Raw genomic sequence first — 19149 nt, forward strand, 5'->3', positions numbered from 1 at the left:
ACATCCCTCGTGCCTATGCCCTGAACTTCTTCTGGCCATGCTGGGTAAACGTCCAAGCCCTCCCAAGACACCCCCCCCCCAGCCCGGAAGCTCCCACCAGCACCCCCTGTCACCAGGCCCCCCATGTCTCTCCCATCCCCGAACACCGGACTCATATAACCTAACAGGGGGGCTGTAGCCCGAGTACCGGGCACTGCATAGCCTGTCTGCTGGAAAAACTACCCCACCCTCCCACCTGTGCCCATTCCCCCTTCCCACAGATCTGCCCACCGCAGAACTTGCCTCAAACCTGGGGGAATAAGGAGGAGAAACAAGGAGGGGGCTAGAAATGTCCCAGCATCCTTCTTTCCCAGTCCTGCTCTGTCAGCCTCATATGCACCCCTGTTGTAGGACCTAGAGGGGCTGGCCTCCGCATAGCCCCAGCCGGTGGCACGCCAACTGCCTCCTTTCCCTGCTGTACCGGCCTGTCATCTTGCTCCTCCACATCCGTAAAGGGCGCCACTGTGCCCCCTTGTCCACCCCACCATGCCTCACACCGGAAACTAAGGCCCCGACCGCCTCCTCCGCCTCACGCCGGCTCTCCCATCCGAACTCCTCCATCAGGTCACAATGCGGGGGCACGGAAACCGAGGCCGAGCGCCTCTTCCCACCCCGCCCACCCCCACGCTTCACAACCAGTGCGGGGGCAGACTGTGCACGCATTTGTGCCGCCAGAGCAACAAGCAGCTCCGGCGGCCCCGCTGGCTCCCCCGCAAGGCCCAACCTGCTTTCCCGCTCGAGCGCGCCGGCCACACACGGCCTGCTCCCCACCTTTAAGCCACCTTTTGCTACTGGGGCCGGCTTTTTACCTCGCTGGCGGCCCCTCACACTTACCGGCTCCAGTGGAGGCCTTTTGGGGGACAGGCAGGCCCCAATGACGGCTGCCACACCAGCTGAGGCCTGTCACACGGGCGCGACGGCCCCACGTCACTCAAGACCAGGTCCAAAGTCCCGCTTAGCTAAGAAGCCAGATGACTTCTAGTACACGAATGTCTTCCGCTGCCCTAGCCGCTACACTAGATCACCTACAACCTGACAAAATGAATGAAAAAATCCTAGCCTACTCCCAGCCACCAGGTCACCGAACCTAAAATGGTGGCTGGGAGGTGGAGCCAAAGCATTTATGCTTGGGCTCCTTTTGGGCTACAAAACCAGCCAATATATAAAAAACCCACTTTGCTGCAGCCAAACCCCAGCCCTCCCAAACTGCCCGGGGGGGAGACCTCCCTGCGGTCGTCTGCCCCCCCAAACCTCCCATGGCAGCCTGTGGTCCCCACAGGGGACCCCCCTCAGAGGGTGTCCGCCTTAGTGCGGGCGGAGGGTTGGTCAGATCCAGGGGGCTCAGGGCAGTTGCCATCCCCCAGGTCATGGCCAGCGCCCATCTATGCACGGGTTGTACCCGGCCATGCATGGACCCTGTATGGGGAGAGGGGGATGGAGACTGCGAGGCTACCCTTCTGCCCTCCGTGGGTCCGGCGTGAGCATGTCATGCGTGGTGGGGTCGAGAGCAGCGAGCCCGCGGTGCTCACCCCTTCCCTGTTGTTGGGTGCTGGGGGAACCTGCGGTGGCAACCATCTCGGGGCCTCGGCCTGCGTGGGCATGGTGTACGGGAAGATGCCAGGCCACACAGTTTCGGGGACTCCGGCTGGTGGGGGGGTTGAAGATGCGGCGGGAGCAGTGAGCCGCTGTTAGGCCCCCCTCTGTTTCTTAATACCCAGCAGCGCAGCTCCAGGGTTCATTGGGTGGATAAAGCGGGGCAGCGAGCGTCAATTGGATCCTCCTCACCCTGCCATGCTGCATCACTTTTCAGGGCCCCAGCAGCGTGTTCCTGTTTCATTGCCCAGCATGCAAGGAGTTATGTGGGGTGGGAAAGCAATGAGTTGCGACGCCTCTACGCCGCCTCTGCTCAGTGGAGCATGTGCAGAAAGTGCGGGGCTAGATGCTGCATTAGGGGAGGGTGACGAGTGGCAGCAGGGGGGAGGACAGCAAGCATTGTGTGCCTCACATTCCTCCCGGGGCTGCGGGCCATGCGACGGGATCGCTTTCCAGGCCGCTGCCTGCATGGGACTCTTTGTGGCGTTCGGCGGGGGCAGTGAGTCGCGTTACTCTCGGGGCAGAACAGTCCCCGAGCCACGGTCTGTGGGGCTTCAAGGGGAGGGCAGTGAGCGTCAAGCGGCTCTCCCCCCTCGTCGCGTGCCGGACGATACGGTAGAGCAGGTCCCTGGGCCTCTGCCCGCAGGGGATGCTGTGTGGCAGGCGGAGGTGGCAGCAATTCGCGTTGCTGTGCGCAGGGACGTAATCAGCAGAGCGGGGCAGTAAGCAATGCATGGCTCCCTTTAGTGGCTCCTGGGCAATATCCGCAAGGATTATTTTGGGCTACAGGCATTAGGGAAGGAGTCTGCTAATGTCTACATCGGTGACCACTGGTATCAAGGTTTAGCTAATCATTGGAAATTAAATGCGGTCCCCTCCCTCTCCCCGGCTACATTTCACCACCTGGGAAAGGGCAGAGGCAGAGGCAGGGTTCCTGGGGACAAGCTGTACACCAACTGACCTATACTTTGTTACTTTTACTTTTATTTAATTTGTATAGCGCATAAATCACCCGAAGGTCTCAGAGCGCTTGCAGAGGAAAGTCCTATAGAAACCCAGACATGGCATAGGCAGATCTAAAAGAGCCATGTTTTTAACTGTCTGCAGAATCTCAGATAGTCAGGTTCCATCCTAATCTGGAGGGGCAGGGAGTTCCATGCTTCAGGAGCTGTTTTACTTAAGGCTCTGTCACCATTTCTGGCGGTATGCACTCTGGGGACACTTAGGAGGAACTTGGTGGATGATCTAAGTGTTCTCGCCGGGTGGTAGACCTTATGTTTTTGTTCTAGGTAAGCTGGGCCATGCCCATTGATGGATTTGTGGACCAGGCAGCATAGTTTGAATTTAATACGTTTTTGTATTGGGAGCCAGTGCAAGGTTTTTAAGCAGGGTAATGAGGGGGTGCGGGAAGGAAGGTCAAGCACCAATCTGGCAGAGGTGTTTTGTAGGACCTGTAGGCGGGCCAGCAAGGTCGTATTTGTTGAAGCTAGGAGTGCGTTCCCGTAATCAATTCTACTAACAATAAGTCCCTGAACTAGTCAAGTCAAGTCAAGTCATGGAATTTGTATAGCGCACTACATACCCAGAGGGTTTCAAGGCGCTTAGGAAGGGGAGGCATACGCGCTGAGAGGGGGAGCCATTTAAAGATTTTTCTCAGGCTACGCATGAGGCCGTAGCTGGTGCCTACTACTTTGTTAATATGTTCAGACATTGATAGTTTATTGTCTATTGTTACCCCTAGATTTCTTACTGAGGATTTGGGTGTGGGGCATGGGCCAAGGGGAGTTGGCCACCAATCATCGGACCAGAATTTATCTGCTTTTCCAAACAGCAGAACCTCCGTCTTTCCTGCATTCATCATTAAAAAGTTTCTGGTCATCCAATCATGAATGTCTAGCATGCAGTTTTTAAAACTAATTTTGGTTACATCCGGATTCTGTTTGATAGTGATCAGTATTTGCGTATCATCCGCGTAGGACACGGTTCCAAAGCCATGTGCTCGAAAGACCTTAGCAAGAGGGGATACATACAGGTTAAAGAGCATAGGGCTCAATATGGATCCCTGTGGGACGCCCTTATCGTTGTCATAATAGTTGGAGGAGTGGGCACCAATTTGGCCCATGGACCGTCTGTTGGTCAAGTAGTTTTTTATCCAGCAAAGTGCGGAGCCTTCAACACCAATCTCAGCCAGACGTTCTAAAAGAATGTAGTGCGAGATGGTGTCGAAGGCCGCAGACAGGTCGAGCAAGACCAGTATGGCTGACTGGTTGGAGTCTAGTGTCAATCTTATGTTATCCACAACTTCAAGGAGGGCAGTCTCGGTGCTGTGGAACGCCCTAAAACGTGATTGTGAAGGGTCTAGGAGTTTGTTTGTCTCCAGATGTGATTTGAGGTGTTTGTTTATTAAGGATTCCATGATCTTACCAAACAGGGGGAGGAGCGAGATGGGCCGATAATTAGGGAGTAATTTGGGATTTGCAGAGGGTTTTTTTAAGATTGGTCTGATTACTGCTTCCTTCCAATGTTGTGGAACAGAAGAGTGAAGTAGGGACTGATTAGTGTTTTCATTAAAGCGGGGATTAGAGCAGGAGCCACTTTACATAAGATTTGTGGAGAGGCCGGGTCTCCAGGGGATCCCGACTTCATATGTATTAAAGTTGCCTCCACATGCGTTTCAGTGAATGATGGAAATTTCCTGAGTGTGGGAATAGATTTGTTGAGGTCACTGCAGTTGCTGGTGGACGAGACTGCCTGACAGGTTGGGGGTAACTGAGGAAAGCGTTTATGAATTTCATTAATTTTGTTGTCAAAATATGCTGCCACAGACTCTACCCATTCTTTAGATTCAAAGGGGTTGTTGGCTGGCAGTGGGGTTGGTGAAATCTTTCACTATGTTGTATAGGTCTCTCTGCAAGTTGGATGCCAGAGATATCCTGTTGCCAAGATATCCCTTCTTCGCCTCAGCGATTCCTTTCATATATTGTCTGTGGGCGGTTTTGTATTGAACCCTGTCATTAGAGTCTTTAGTTTGGTGCCATTTCCTTTCAGCTACTCTAGCTGTGTGCTTAATTCATTCCAGATCTGGCGTAAACCAAGGTGAGTTTTTTGTAGGAGGTTTTGATGCTCGGGCAGGGGCGCTGTGATCTAATGCCGAAACTATTGCACATTCCAGCTCTCTGGCAGCTGTATTGGGGTCAGACTTGTCGGAAATGACTGGAGGGGAAAAATGTGCAGAGAAGGATTCTAGGGTGAGTTTGTTCCACGGTCTACTCAGTTTTACTTGGGTGGTTTTCCGGAGTTCGAGCTGAGGGCACACAATGTTAAATTTAATAACATAATGGTCGGTCCACAGGACTGTATCAATTTGTATAATTTTAACTTTGGGGGAATTTGTGCATATAAAGTTCAGTGTATGTCCCGCTATGTGCGTTGGGCCTGTCGGGAGTATGCTCAGCTGTAAGGCATCAAGGTTGGTAGTGAGGTCCACATTATGGGGATCGTGCATTTGGTTCAGATGATAATTTATGTCTCCCAACAGGAGAAAGTTCTCTGTGGCCAAAGCATAAGGTGCAATAGCTTCAATGAGCTTCTCTACAAATTGAGTTTGGGCATTTGGGGGTCTATAAATGAGGGCCACTTTCCATGACTCTTGATTTCCTATTGTCAGGTGACGATACACATTTCACCCCAGCATTCTAAATAGGAGTCATTGATGTGAAGCTTTATATTGGATTTGTAGATTATTGCCGTTCCTCCTCCCTGCTTGCCCAGGCGGTCAAGCCTATGTATTTTATAGGGGGGTATGGCCCCTCAGACAAGGGGAGCTGCTTTTCAGGGGGCAGGTAATGTAGCCACAGTGCTGGGGTATTCACTGGCAGTCAGGGCTGAGACGACTCTTGCTGACTGCGCTTGGGTCAACTAATTTGTATTTCTCTCCTGTGTTTCCGCTGTGGCGTAGAGCGGGCCAGCATCAGAGAGCTCAACGGGTACAGGGGGCCTAGTGGGGGTGATTCCATTGAGAGGGCACCGAGCAGGGGATCGCAATGCATAGATTAAGGGGTACCCAAGGGAATTGTGTGGGTAATTATGCCCTTGGTTCCGCAATATTAAAGTAGAGGTTGGGAACTGAGAAGTCTTAAAAATAGGAGCAGGATCCGTTGCAAGGGAAGTGGCTGTGCAGCCAGCTGGCAGGGGCCTGGGCGTAATGTTGTTTCCAAGATGGACACTACAGGAACAATGGCGTTCATCACTGTGTTCAGATCTGCTCAGACACATTTCTCTTAAAAAGTCTCGTTACAATGTAATATGGTGGATTATGTTTCTCTCAAACATGCCATTGGGCCACAGTTTTTTCAATGCAGTAGCATAAATAAGGATAGTGAAATATAAATGATGCTGTCCTAACATAACACCAGCATAAAATACTCTTTTGTGCAGACAACAATAAAGAATCTTTAAAATGTTTACACCAGAAGGTCTAGTGGGACAAGAGGGTTGCTCGATTTAAGGGGTTGTCAAAACTCGAGAGCTTCTAATTCCTGTGGGGTCCGTCGAGCCTAAATGTTTCCCAGCTAGCTGCACCGAGACAAGCCCTTCTCAATCGGCAGAGTTGGTAGCTGTCACCCACGCCTGGATCGCCAGCAGGCATATGGCGCAATGCTGCCTCCCTGGTTATGCTCAGATGTTCTTTGCGAGACAGCTATGGTTGCTCTGCCAATAGGTGATGGTCCATTTATCTACTTAATATAAATAAAGGAGACACACGGGGTCTGCGCCTATGAGTGTACTAGGGATGAGGATCACTGGGACATGTGGCCTGCATGTCTGGTTCTCAGTATTGGGTTTGTATTTGGCGTCATAGGCTCGACCCGACCGGTCCACGCAGCATTCTTAATCGCAGTGATTCTAAAAGTGCAGAGTGCAGTGTGGCTAGCACTGGTTTTCCCTCAGCAAATTTTAAGCTGGAGCAGGAAAGATGGAATAAAAGAGGGGAAGATAAAGGTGGTTACCCATCACAGAGGATGAACTTGCAAAAGAAAGAAAGCTGGGGCAGAGTGTGTTTATTGGTGAATTACAAGAGGTGTGAGGTGTTCAGGACAGCCTGGGAGTTTGCCGCCAACGTTTTATTGTGCAAGCTACGGGCTTGGGAGCAAAACTCTGGGCACAACAGTCTTTTTCAAATGGAACACTGACAGACTTTACCTGCATGGGAACTTTTGATGAGGTGCATGCTATTTATGCCATCTACCTATGGGGTATCTGATGTTTTCTCCGAATGAATTAACCACAGTGTTGCATTAACCTCATGCAGGTACCAACCATTGACATAATTAATAGTCCTGGCGTGCAATAGGCCCATGGTTACGGGATGCGCCAATTGACGGTTGCAATAGCAGATGAGGCAGGACAAGATAGCACTCATTACTAAGCTTGGAAGCCAGCTTATATGTTTCAAACCTACGCCTAGAGCATCTAAGTTCGGGCTATAACCAGTGGCACAGCGGGTGGCTTTAATAAGTAATTTTAGGTGGGCAAATGGCACTGTTGATAACAGTGCAAGATAATTAACCTTAAGGTACCCCTGGGCCGGCAGACGGGCACGACTTCTGCACTAGATGTGCAGGCTCGTTAATCAATACTTTGTCTCATTCTGAAGGGAGGACTGGCCTACGTCTGTCATGCCTCATCTCTGTCATGCCCTTGACTATTATCCTTAACCTGGTAAATGGGTCATATCCAGCTGTTTTAAGCTGGATTGGGCACAACAGCCGCACCCAGCTTAATATGGGTGCACTGCGGCTCTAAGGAGGCCTTGCCCTTCGCTCTTAAGGAGAGGTTTAATTGCACATTCTTGCTGACAGCTCGCCCCTTACCAAATTTCAGGTTGAGCAGGTAATGTAGACATGCTTTACAATGTCAGGCAATGCGGATCCGGGCAAGCACCTTTGCAGTCACTCTTTCAGGATAGGGTCAGAGACTGCAGCTTTCAGCGCAGGCATGTAAGTGGAGTGCCTCATGCAGGTGGAACGATGGAAATCCCAATGTTATAACAGTACTTCCATCCGTAAGCTACCCAGGGGAGTGGTTGGTGGACAGGTTAAATGAATGATGTACAGAAGAATTTTGAGTATACCGTATGGACAGTTCGGAAGTCTTGGGGAGCGATAAATGCTGGGTCGGCTCGCACAGGCGGGCAAATTTTGTGAGGCTCAGCTTTGCATGCTATCCTGCATTGGTTGCTGCCCAAATTGATGCAAGGGTAAATATTGCAAGCAGGCAACGAAAGATGTGTCCTTTGTATACCATACATATTCATCCTGGCTAGGATTCAGGTCAAGGATTGGCTGCATGCCCCTAGGTGCTGGAAATTGTTTGTTGGATGGCATGCTTCTCCATATGTGTGTAAACAAAACAGGTGATGGACCGAATGTGGATCAATGTCACACATTCACCCCAGTCCAAAGATCTGGGCCCAAATCCATCGTTTTTTTGCACTCCACACCACCCTGGGTTAGACAATGGCGATATGCAAATCAGCTCTGACCCTGTGCCCCATGGGAACAGTCCAGTCCGAACTACAAAAGCCATGTCCTTCCCAGAACGGAATCAAGCATCCGAGGACCGGACCGGTTTCGAGGTAACACCTCTCATCAGCCCGGATAGCTTGACTCCAGTGGTGTGGAGTTCCTGGGACCCACGTCTGGGCATCCCCAGCGCACTTATGGCGGCATTTGCAAACAAAACAGGTGATGGACCGAATGTGGATCAATGTCACACATTCACCCCAGTCCAAAGATCTGGGCCCAAATCCATCGTTTTTTTGCACTCCACACCACCCTGGGTTAGACAATGGCGATATGCAAATCAGCTCTGACCCTGTGCCCCATGGGAACAGTCCAGTCCGAACTACAAAAGCCATGTCCTTCCCAGAACGGAATCAAGCATCCGAGGACCGGACCGGTTTCGAGGTAACACCTCTCATCAGCCCGGCTAGCTTGACTCCAGTGGTGTGGAGTGCCTGGGACCCACGTCTGGGCATCCCCAGCGCACTTATGGCGGCATTTGCAAACAAAACAGGTGATGGACCGAATGTGGATCAATGTCACACATTCACCCCAGTCCAAAGATCTGGGCCCAAATCCATCGTTTTTTTGCACTCCACACCACCCTGGGTTAGACAATGGCGATATGCAAATCAGCTCTGACCCTGTGCCCCATGGGAACAGTCCAGTCCGAACTACAAAAGCCATGTCCTTCCCAGAACGGAATCAAGCATCCGAGGACTGGACCGGTTTCGAGGTAACACCTCTCATCAGCCCGGCTAGCTTGACTCCAGTGGTGTGGAGTGCCTGGGACCCACGTCTGGGCATCCCCAGCGCACTTATGGCGGCATTTGCAAACAAAACAGGTGATGGACCGAATGTGGATCAATGTCACACATTCACCCCAGTCCAAAGATCTGGGCCCAAATCCATCGTTTTTTTGCACTCCACACCACCCTGGGTTAGACAATGGCGATATGCAAATCAGCTCTGACCCTGTGCCCCATGGGAACAGTCCAGTCCGAACTACAAAAGCCATGTCCTTCCCAGAACGGAATCAAGCATCCGAGGACCGGACCAGTTTCGAGGTAACACCTCTCATCAGCCCGGCTAGCTTGACTCCAGTGGTGTGGAGTTCCTGGGACCCACCTCTGGGCATCCCCAGCGCACTTATGGCGGCATTTGCAAACAAAACAGGTGATGGACCGAATGTGGATCAATGTCACACATTCACCCCAGTCCAAAGATCTGGGCCCAAATCCATCGTTTTTTTGCACTCCACACCACCCTGGGTTAGACAATGGCGATATGCAAATCAGCTCTGACCCTGTGCCCCATGGGAACAGTCCAGTCCGAACTACAAAAGCCATGTCCTTCCCAGAACGGAATCAAGCATCCGAGGACCGGACCGGTTTCGAGGTAACACCTCTCATCAGCCCGGCTAGCTTGACTCCAGTGGTGTGGAGTGCCTGGGACCCACGTCTGGGCATCCCCAGCGCACTTATCTATAGACATTGATCTACATTCTGTCCATCAAATTGTTTTTTGTAATTTTCTCCCTGAGTGTACTGGGGTAGCTCAGACGTGGGTCCCAGAGCCTCCACACCACTGGAGTCAAGCTAGCCGGGCTGATGAGAGGTGTTACCTCGAAACCGGTCCGGTCCTCGGAGGCTTGATTCCGGTCTGGGAAAGATATGGCTGTTGTAGTTCGGACTGGACTGTTCCCATGGGGCACAGGGTCAGAGCTGATTTGCATAAAGCCATTATCTGACCCAGGGTGGTGTGGAGTGCAAAAAACGATGGATTTAGGCCCAGATCCTTGTACTGGGGTGAATGTAAGACATTGATCTACATTCTGTCCATCAAATTGTTTTTTGTAATTTTCTCCCTGAGTGTACTGGGGTAGCTCAGACGTGGGTCCCACTCCCAGAGCCTCCACACCACTGGAGTCAAGCTAGCCAGGCTGATGAGAGGTGTTACCTCGAAACCGGTCCGGTCCTCGGATGCTTGATTCCGCTCTGGGAAAGATATGGCTGTTGTAGTTCGGACTGGACTGTTCCCATGGGGCACAGGGTCAGAGCTGATTTGCATAAAGCCATTATCTGACCCAGGGCGGTGTGGAGTGCAAAAAACGATGGATTTAGGCCCAGATCCTTGTACTGGGGTGAATGTAAGACATTGATCTACATTCTGTCCATCAAATTGTTTTTTGTAATTTTCTCCCTGAGTGTACTGGGGTAGCTCAGACGTGGGTCCCAGAGCCTCCACACCACTGGAGTCAAGCTCGCCGGGCTGATGAGAGGTGTTACCTCGAAACCGGTCCGGTCCTCGGATGCTTGATTCCGGTCTGGGAAAGATATGGCTGTTGTAGTTCGGACTGGACTGTTCCCATGGGGCACAGGGTCAGAGCTGATTTGCATAAAGCCATTATCTGACCCAGGGTGGTGTGGAGTGCAAAAAACGATGGATTTGGGCCCAGATCCTTGTACTGGGGTGAATGTAAGACATTGATCTACATTCTGTCCATCAAATTGTTTTTTGTAATTTTCTCCATATGTGTGTGGCAAGCTTGCACATTTTAATGTTTTTTCAGAGTAAGGGCAGGGTACCATACCTCATCTTGTCTCTGCTGGTTTTATGTGGCTTGCGGGTCGGTATGACCAAGGGAGCCATTATTGCTTGGTATATCTGACTGCTAAGGAATACCAGGCATGGATCTAGGGAATTAAAGAGCAAGTGATATGTCCCTGAGCCTAGGATAGGCAGGCGTGGGTAACATTAGTAGCAGCCATCTCTATTGTGCATCTTTCTCCTTCTAGAGAGCAGGCATTCCTACAAGTGTGAAGCAGGCCCCATACTGGACTTCAAGGGAATAATCATCTAGGCTAACCTCGACAGTGCAATGATCTATGATTCAGCAGGGTTTGAGCACGGCTGGTGGGGGTAGTACTTGCTTTAAAAAAGCTGGAAGCGGTAGGACTCTCACACCCTGTAGTGTCTGCTTTTACACAGGGTTGAGTTGTCGGCGTGCTCATTTACGCGTCATGCTTGGCACTTACATTTAAGTCAGGTTTCCTTGTTAAGAGACTCAGATTCATGCTTCAATGGAGAGTCAGGGACCTGTAGGACCAGTTTCAGAAGCATGTGTACCATTTCTTTTAGTGTGAAGTAAGCCCCATACAGGACTCAAGGAAGCAATCTTCTAGGCTACACCTCGACAGTGCAAACAATTCTGACTCAAGAGGGTTTGAGCTCTGCAAGAGCGGGCAGTCCCTATTTGTGATCTAGACGCGCCTGTGGCTGGCAACGTGCTGCTGGTGGGCGACGGGCAGCCGTACCACACGACCACCTTCTACCACCACCACCCACAGCAGGGCAGCAGCCCAGCCCGGAAGGGTGATAACTAGCAGCCCAACCAGATCTACACCTTCTGCCTCAGCAACCAACGCAAGCAGAGCCCCACATTCACGAGGAACTACCTCGCAAACCATAGGGGAGATTAACTTTGGACTCCCTCCTTTGACTATCACCTACTCAGCCGGACTTTCGGGCAGACGCTCCCGCATCTCTCCTGACCTTATCTTCCCCCTCTCTCTTCCCCCAACCCTCCCCCCTCTCCGCTCCTACTCCTTCCAGTTTCTGTCCTCTGCCTTCACCTGCCCCTGCCACTTGTCCTCACCCTATCTTTCAGTGAACCTCTCCCCTCGACACCTGTGACCAAACTATTTTGTCTGATGCCCGATGGAGCTACCTGGTTTAGCTATAGGGGAGATGGGCCTTCACTTTCTCACCTCCCTTACCCCCCACTACTTTTCTCTCTCCTTTCTCTCCTCTCCTAATGTATTGCTGATTGTTTGAGGTAATGTGTAATTGTCGAACTTTTTCTGTTATATTGTTAAACAACATTGTTGCACTTCCCTTCGTCTCTCCTGTCGTCTCCTCCCGCATCCTCCCTCTAGTTATGTCTCTCCTTCTCTCCTCTCTCTATGTATTGAGTCTGAACTTTTTTGTCTGATGCCCGATGGAGCTACATGGTTTAGCTATAGGGAGATGGGCGGTGGATTCCCTCCTTGGTCGTCACCTACCCAGTCGGTCTTTAGACAGACTTCTTTTCATCTCTCCTTATTGTCTCTTCCCCCATCCTCACGTTCTCACCTCCCATACCCCCACTACTTTTCTCTCTCCTTTCTCTCCTCTCCTAATGTATTGCTGATTGTTTGATGTAATGTGTAATTGTCGATCTTGTTCTGTTATATTGTTGAACCACATTGTTCCACTTCCCTTTGTCTCTCCTGACGTCTCCTCCCGCCTCCTCCCTCTGGTTTTGTCTCTCCTTCTCTCCTCTCCCAATGTATTGAGACTGAACTATTTTGTCTGATACCCAATGGAGCTAACTGGTTTAGCTATAGGGGAGATGGGCCGTGGATTCCCTCCTTGGTCGTCACCTACCCAGTCGGTTTTCAGACAGACTTCTTTTCGTCTCTCCTTATTGTCTCTTCCCTTATCCTCCCTCTCTCACCTCCCCTGCCCCCTCCACTACTTCGCTCTCCTTTCTCTCCCCTCCTATTTGAATTGCCTATTTTATCATGTATTGTGTAATTGTTGAATTTGTTCTGTTACATTGTTGATTCTCATGTAAAGCGCTCTGATACCTTCGGGTCTAGCTAGCGCTATATAAAACTCTTTAAATAAAAATAAATAGGACTCCAGGAGGTCAAGTATCTACTGAGTTCTGTGATTTAGAGCCAGCAGACCTTTCAGGATTAAGGTGCGACCAAATGCGCGTCTTGTTTGGCACATACATAAAGTTTTCTTGGGCAAAGCCACAGGTTCATGCTACAATGGGATAGAGTTAGAGAACTGAAGGACCAGTTTCAGCAGCAGGTGTACCAAAATTTGGTTAGGACAATAAGGTCGGTACAGCATGGGAAGATATAAGTCCCACATCAAGTTCACCCCGACTCCAAATAAAGGAATACAAATTTACTTTCAACAGTCCTGGGCAAACAAATATAACGCATTGAGTCACAGCTTCAGCCAGCTGATTCATTGAGAGTTTCAGGGGCGGAGGGATGGTACCCCCAGGCAACAGGATCCCACTTCAGGATCACGGAGAAGCAGATGTTGTGGCAGGTTAACATACCTCCAAGGTGTATCTGTGGGTTTACTGCATGGATATCTCTGGGGTTACGGCTTGGTAGAGACATTCTCTATGGGGGTTGTCCATGTAGGTTGGTGCCTATGACGGTTCTCATCACCAATGCGGTGTTATCGTATCTTCACAAGGTGAGGTGAAGTGAGAAGTACTTCAGCACTTACAACATAGCACATTAGGCGGCAGTGTATAAGTCAAGGGGCAACAGGAGATTGCCATCTCTAATGTCAGCATCTGCTCACATGGTTTAGCAGTGAGCAGCCTTGGAAGCCTGGGGGAGAAGCACCACGAATAAACTAAACAGCCATAATACCTTTAGGAAAGGAGGGATTCACGGCGAGTACGCCAGCACTTCCTTGCTTAAAGGCGCATATTTCTAAGCCCATCGAGTAGTTGAACCTGTACACATCATAAAGGGATAGTCTCCAAGGTGGAACAGATGATTGGTTATGCCTTGCCAGGACTATGAAACACTCCAAACGAACGGGAGCCTCCATAAGGATAAAATGAAGAAAGCACAGACTGGGGTACGTTAGGCTTAAACATCCTCTTCACCAAGCTGCACAGCTACATGTTTTGCCAGTTGTCCTTGAGTCATGCAAGCACAGTAAGGGAGCTGTATTAAGTAACAAAGTTACTTGCAGGGAGGCAGAAGGGACACAGTGGACCCACATAAGGTGGGCTGCTCTAAAACATTGAATAGGAATCCAGAGAACTAGGGCTTTTGCTGTTTTAGGCACCAAGGGTCAAGTTGGCCAGCAGGTAGGGATACCTGGGATCAGGCTCCTGTAGTTACCCTGGTGGGCTATGTAAGGGTCACTCTGAAAAGGGAGCAGTGACTGCAATGGTGGTGTTGGACTTGGCCCTTTGTGGCTAAAGTTCCTTAAACATTTTGCCTTCCTCCTAGACCTTTTCTGACATTATGTTGCCGACTTAGATGCTTTGAGCACTTTGCCACTGCTGATCAGTGTCAAAGTGCAAGTGCTCCCTGTATAAAGTGTTATGGTAATTGAGTGCCCATAATTGGTATGTTTGCCTTACTAGTAAAGTGCACTATGTGTGCCAGGGCTGGTAATGCAAATGCTACTATTGGGCCTGCAGCACTAATTGTGCCACCCACACAAGTAGCCCTAAAGCGAGATCTCAGATCCGCCACTGCAGTGCCTGTGTGCACTTTACTAACTGCCATGTTATCCGGACAAGTGCCCTTACTTGCCAGGCCTTACCCTTCCCTTTCCACACTCATCAGACATCCCTATAATATGTCCAAGGTACCCCCCTGACGAGGGTGCAGTGTCTGTGAAAGGTAGGACATGTACTGAGGTGTGTACCATGTCCTAACAGTGTAATACTCTCCATTTTGCTTTTCACTGTTGCACGGCCATTTTGCCCATAGGACAGAATGGGGAAGGCTGTGTAATGTGTTTCCAGCCTATCTTCACATAGGCTCAAGATGGAGAGGTGAAGATTAGTATGCCTGAACTCACAATTTAATAACACATCTTTCTGTGAATGTGGTTTTTGAATTGTGTGTTTAGAAACCACAATTTTAGAAGTGGCTTGTATTTTGTCCTAACAATTCTGTGTGTCTCTGCCTGGCAGTGGATTGAATGTCTGGATTTGAATGTGATAGTATCTGGGAAATGTCTTCACCCAAGGAGGAGTAGGTGAGACAGCAACAGGCTGACCTGCATCTGGGGTGTAGGGGGGAGGAGTAGCCCCCTAGATTTGAAGAGGCCTAGGCTGCTGCCATAAAATAATGGCTCCACCTCATGGTGATTAAGGAACCAGACCTCACTATCAAAGGAAGAAGGTGTCACTGGCAGGGAGACACCCAGGACTGGTTTGGTCAGGGGGCAGTGCCCCTTCAGACAAATACGTCAAAGACATTTAGGGGGAGGCGTGGCTAGCCAAGCTGCGAAATGGCCGCTGCCTTGGCGAGCTCCGCCGGCTAGGTGATTAATCCTACATTTATCCTGCTTCATTTGTGTCAGAATTGAAGTATTTGCAGCGCACAGAGGAGGTGAACCTCGGGAACGTCGGCGGTGAAAGTTTGGAGGGCAGAAGTGCCGAACTAGCAAAGATCTGGTCGGTGGCTGGTGACGGCGGCGTCAACATGCAGACTGAGGCCGGAGGGCGCTGGGCTGCCTCGAAAATAAAGTCCTCAGCGTCGGAGGCCTCGGAGAGCTACGGAAAAAATTCATTAACTCCCTGTGTGCGCTACAGTGTGGTGGAACAGTGCAAACTGAGGGAGGTTTATGACTATATGCGGGGCTGGGAGGACGTCGCAGCCCTGAGACGGGAACGCAAGGCAAGCGACTGAGGGCCAGATGTAGGTGGCCAAATACTGGTCGGTAACAACCGATTTCGGCCGTTACCGACCGGTATTTGGAGTTTGAGATGTAGGGGGCCTAAATATTACCGATTCGGTAAATTTACCGAATCGGCAAATTTACCGATTCTGTAAAATACTGAATCGGTAAATTTACCGAATCGGTAAATCTAGATGTAGGTGGCACTGAAAACAGTGCCACAGGCCATTAAGAATTCATTATTTACCACAAAATAATATTTTGTGGTAAATAATGAATTCCAGTGTACATGCACATCTGTGCTTGTACACCTGTTCCATGTGGCACACATACATGCCCTAAGGGCATGTATGTGTGTCACATGGCACACAAGCCAGAATCAGGGGTGCAACAGGGTGTCAAAGTGACACCCTGTCCCCCTTGACAATTCGGTAATTACCGAATCGGTATTTTCCGATTCGGTAATTGCCATTGATTCCTATGGGCCTCAAGGCCCATAGGAATCAATGGCAATTACTGAATCGGTAAATACTGATTCGGTAATTACAGAATCTTAACGATTCGGTAAATGTTACCGAATATTTACCTACATAGCATTTACCGATTTGTAAATACCGAATTGGTAAAATTCGGTATTTACGAATCGGTAAATGCCATTTACCTACATCTGGCCCTGAGTGGCTGTGAACACCCGGACCCGAGGCCGCAGTTGCATAGAAAATGGCGGCATGCTGAAGGACACACTGTGCTACTTGATCGCTGTGGATATGCACTTGTGAGAAGGAAATCGAGGCTGTTTTGTGGGACTGGCTGATTCGTCTGCTCGCCACGAAGTAAGTGGTGTAGGTTTATCTCATCCACGGAGAATTACTGTCACGAGGCGAGAGGGGGGAGTGGGCCGGTGGCCCTCCTGCCTATTTCAGACACTACCGAACCTTGGGGCGTACTGCCCTAGATGTCGTGATTGCCTGTGAAACTGTCGCGGCGAGGTGGGGTGTGGACCTGCCGGCAGGCAGTGCCACTGGAGATTTGGGAATCAATCCTGTACGTAGCGGAGGTGATGCACTGACCTGCCATTTTGTCCAGCACGAAGGTCTTGCGTGTAGATCTAGCAGTGTGCATTGGTGTGAGATTTTGACAATTTTGACAAATAGACCTGTGTGCCTGCCCTAACGTATCAATCGGACAGCTAGGGCGCACACAGAACATTACCACAACCCCGCGCTCCTAAAAACTGGTGTCAGACATGGGGAAACAAGAATTGAAGCAACCCAATATAACTTTTGACGCCCGCAGATCGACCAGACAGGTGGATTCTGAAACTGGGGTGCAGGGAGGGCCTGACACTGACTCGCAAGCTGGTGCGGAAGGAGTAGACTTGAAGGCGCAATTGCTGGAGGTGAGAACTAGCCTCAGGAGTATAGATTCCAAGTTAGATACGTTGATCCAGCAGCTGGACACTGTCAAGACCCAAATCTCTGTACATGAGACCAGACTGGATGGGCTTGAAAACCGACACGTGGAATTTCACGAGTTCCAAACGGAGACGAAAAGTCAGATACTACAAATGGATAAGTTGCTGGACGAAATAAGAGCCAAGAACCATGATTTGGGGAAGCGAGGTCTCGAAGAAGTAACCTCCGAGTAACGGGGATTCCGGAAACAACGGCCATGTCCAAGATGGAAACGTATATGGCTGACCTTCTCCACGAGCTCTGTGATCCGCATTTATCGTCGGTATTCATAGTGGAAAGGGCGCACAGGACGCCAGGCCAGAAACCACCGGTGGGAAGCACGCCTCGCCCCATCTTGGTCAAGTTACTAAACTATCAGGACAGGGATGTCATATTGTGCCTGGCAAGAGAGAAAGGTCAGATAAATAATCAGGGGAACTCAATTTCATTTTATCCGGACTTCACACCGTTGGTGCAAGCTGCGAAACGAGAATTCATCCTGGCGAAGAGACTACTGCTACAGGCGAAAATCCCATATTCGCTGTTATAACCAGCAAAACTGAAGGTGTCTCATGATGGCAAGGCACACTATTTTACAGATGTGAAGTATGCCCTGAAATGCGCCAAACATGTTGCTGGCAAACCGAGCAGGAAAAAAGGAGGATTGGATAAAGCAGCTGAAGACAGGATGAGTGACAATGACTGATTTGTTGGGTTTTATTGTATTTTTGATGGTACCTGTCCCTGATTATAAGTTGGCCTGGTTACACAAGTCGTTATATGCCGATGGGATCCGAGGGTTAGCCTCACAAGACCCCCCAGGCAGGGGTGGGTGTGTTTGTGATTGACTTATTCTCTTAGCATGGCTAAAGCATTTTCTACAACAACCCTGGCCACCCTGCGAAATTGGGGGTGTATGCCGGTCTACCCTCGCCCCCCATGGGAAGGTTCCCTATGCAACATTTGTTTTCTGTGGTAAATGGGTTTGGGGGGTTTATACTACAACCTAATTGGGGGGTTGGTGTGGGAGGATGGGGGGTTCTGCTTGTGTGTTTTTTAGCCTAGTTTCAGAAGCCGCGTGTGGTGTGCAACTCTTGTGTCTGTCTTCAAATACGACAGAATTGGGCGTAACAGTAGATACTATGGATATTAAATGACGTCGTATGGAAATAAGTTAAACATAATCACTTGGAATGTCAGGGGCTTGAATGATGGACGAAAGACTGGTGCATGCCTATTTAACACGGCATAATATAGATATATGTTTTTTGCAGGAAACGCATATTAATGTCACACCATCCCAGAAGCTGAAAAATACCAGATGGGGAAGAAATATTCAGCTGCGTATTGAAACTATGCAAGGGGGGTGGCCATACTTGTTAAGAAAGGCACCAATTGGAAGTGTACACATTCGGACTTAGACACAGAGGGGCGTTTCATTTTATTGAAGGGGAGACTATGTGGGTGTGAGGTAACTTTGGCAGCAGTTTATGGCCCAAACACGGATTCGCCAGATTTTTTCCAACAACTATGGCTGAGGATTGTGGCGCTTGGCTGTGATATGATTATCTGGGGTGGAGACTTTAATGCTGTTTTGTCTGATAACGCAGATAGGTGCGGTATAGCGAGGGCCCTGCACCCACAGACGAGGATGGCTCTTGCAGATATAATGGCAGATGGTAACCTCTTGGATATCTAGAGGGAACGAAATCCTACACTGAGAGAGGGTACCTGTATCTCCACGCACCACATGGTCTGGTCCAGACTGGACTTCTGGTTAGTGTCTAGAGAGGTGGCTGCCTGGACGATGGCGGTGTCACATATGGCGAGGTCCTTATCTGATCATGCGCCCTGTCCGCTCCAGCTGTCCATTCCTGGGGTCTCTCCGCGCGCCTTCACTTGGCGTCTACCTCAAAATGCACTATTAGATGAGGCTTTTAAAGAAGAAATAAGGTCAGATATCAACACATATTTTGAGACTAATTCAAGGACAGTGGACACTGAGGCTATGCTATGGGATGCATTTAAAGTGGTCATACGGGGGCAGTGTATAG

Source organism: Lissotriton vulgaris, chromosome 7, assembly GCF_964263255.1.
Source record: "Lissotriton vulgaris chromosome 7, aLisVul1.2, whole genome shotgun sequence".
In the NCBI taxonomy this organism is placed as follows: domain Eukaryota; kingdom Metazoa; phylum Chordata; class Amphibia; order Caudata; family Salamandridae; genus Lissotriton; species Lissotriton vulgaris.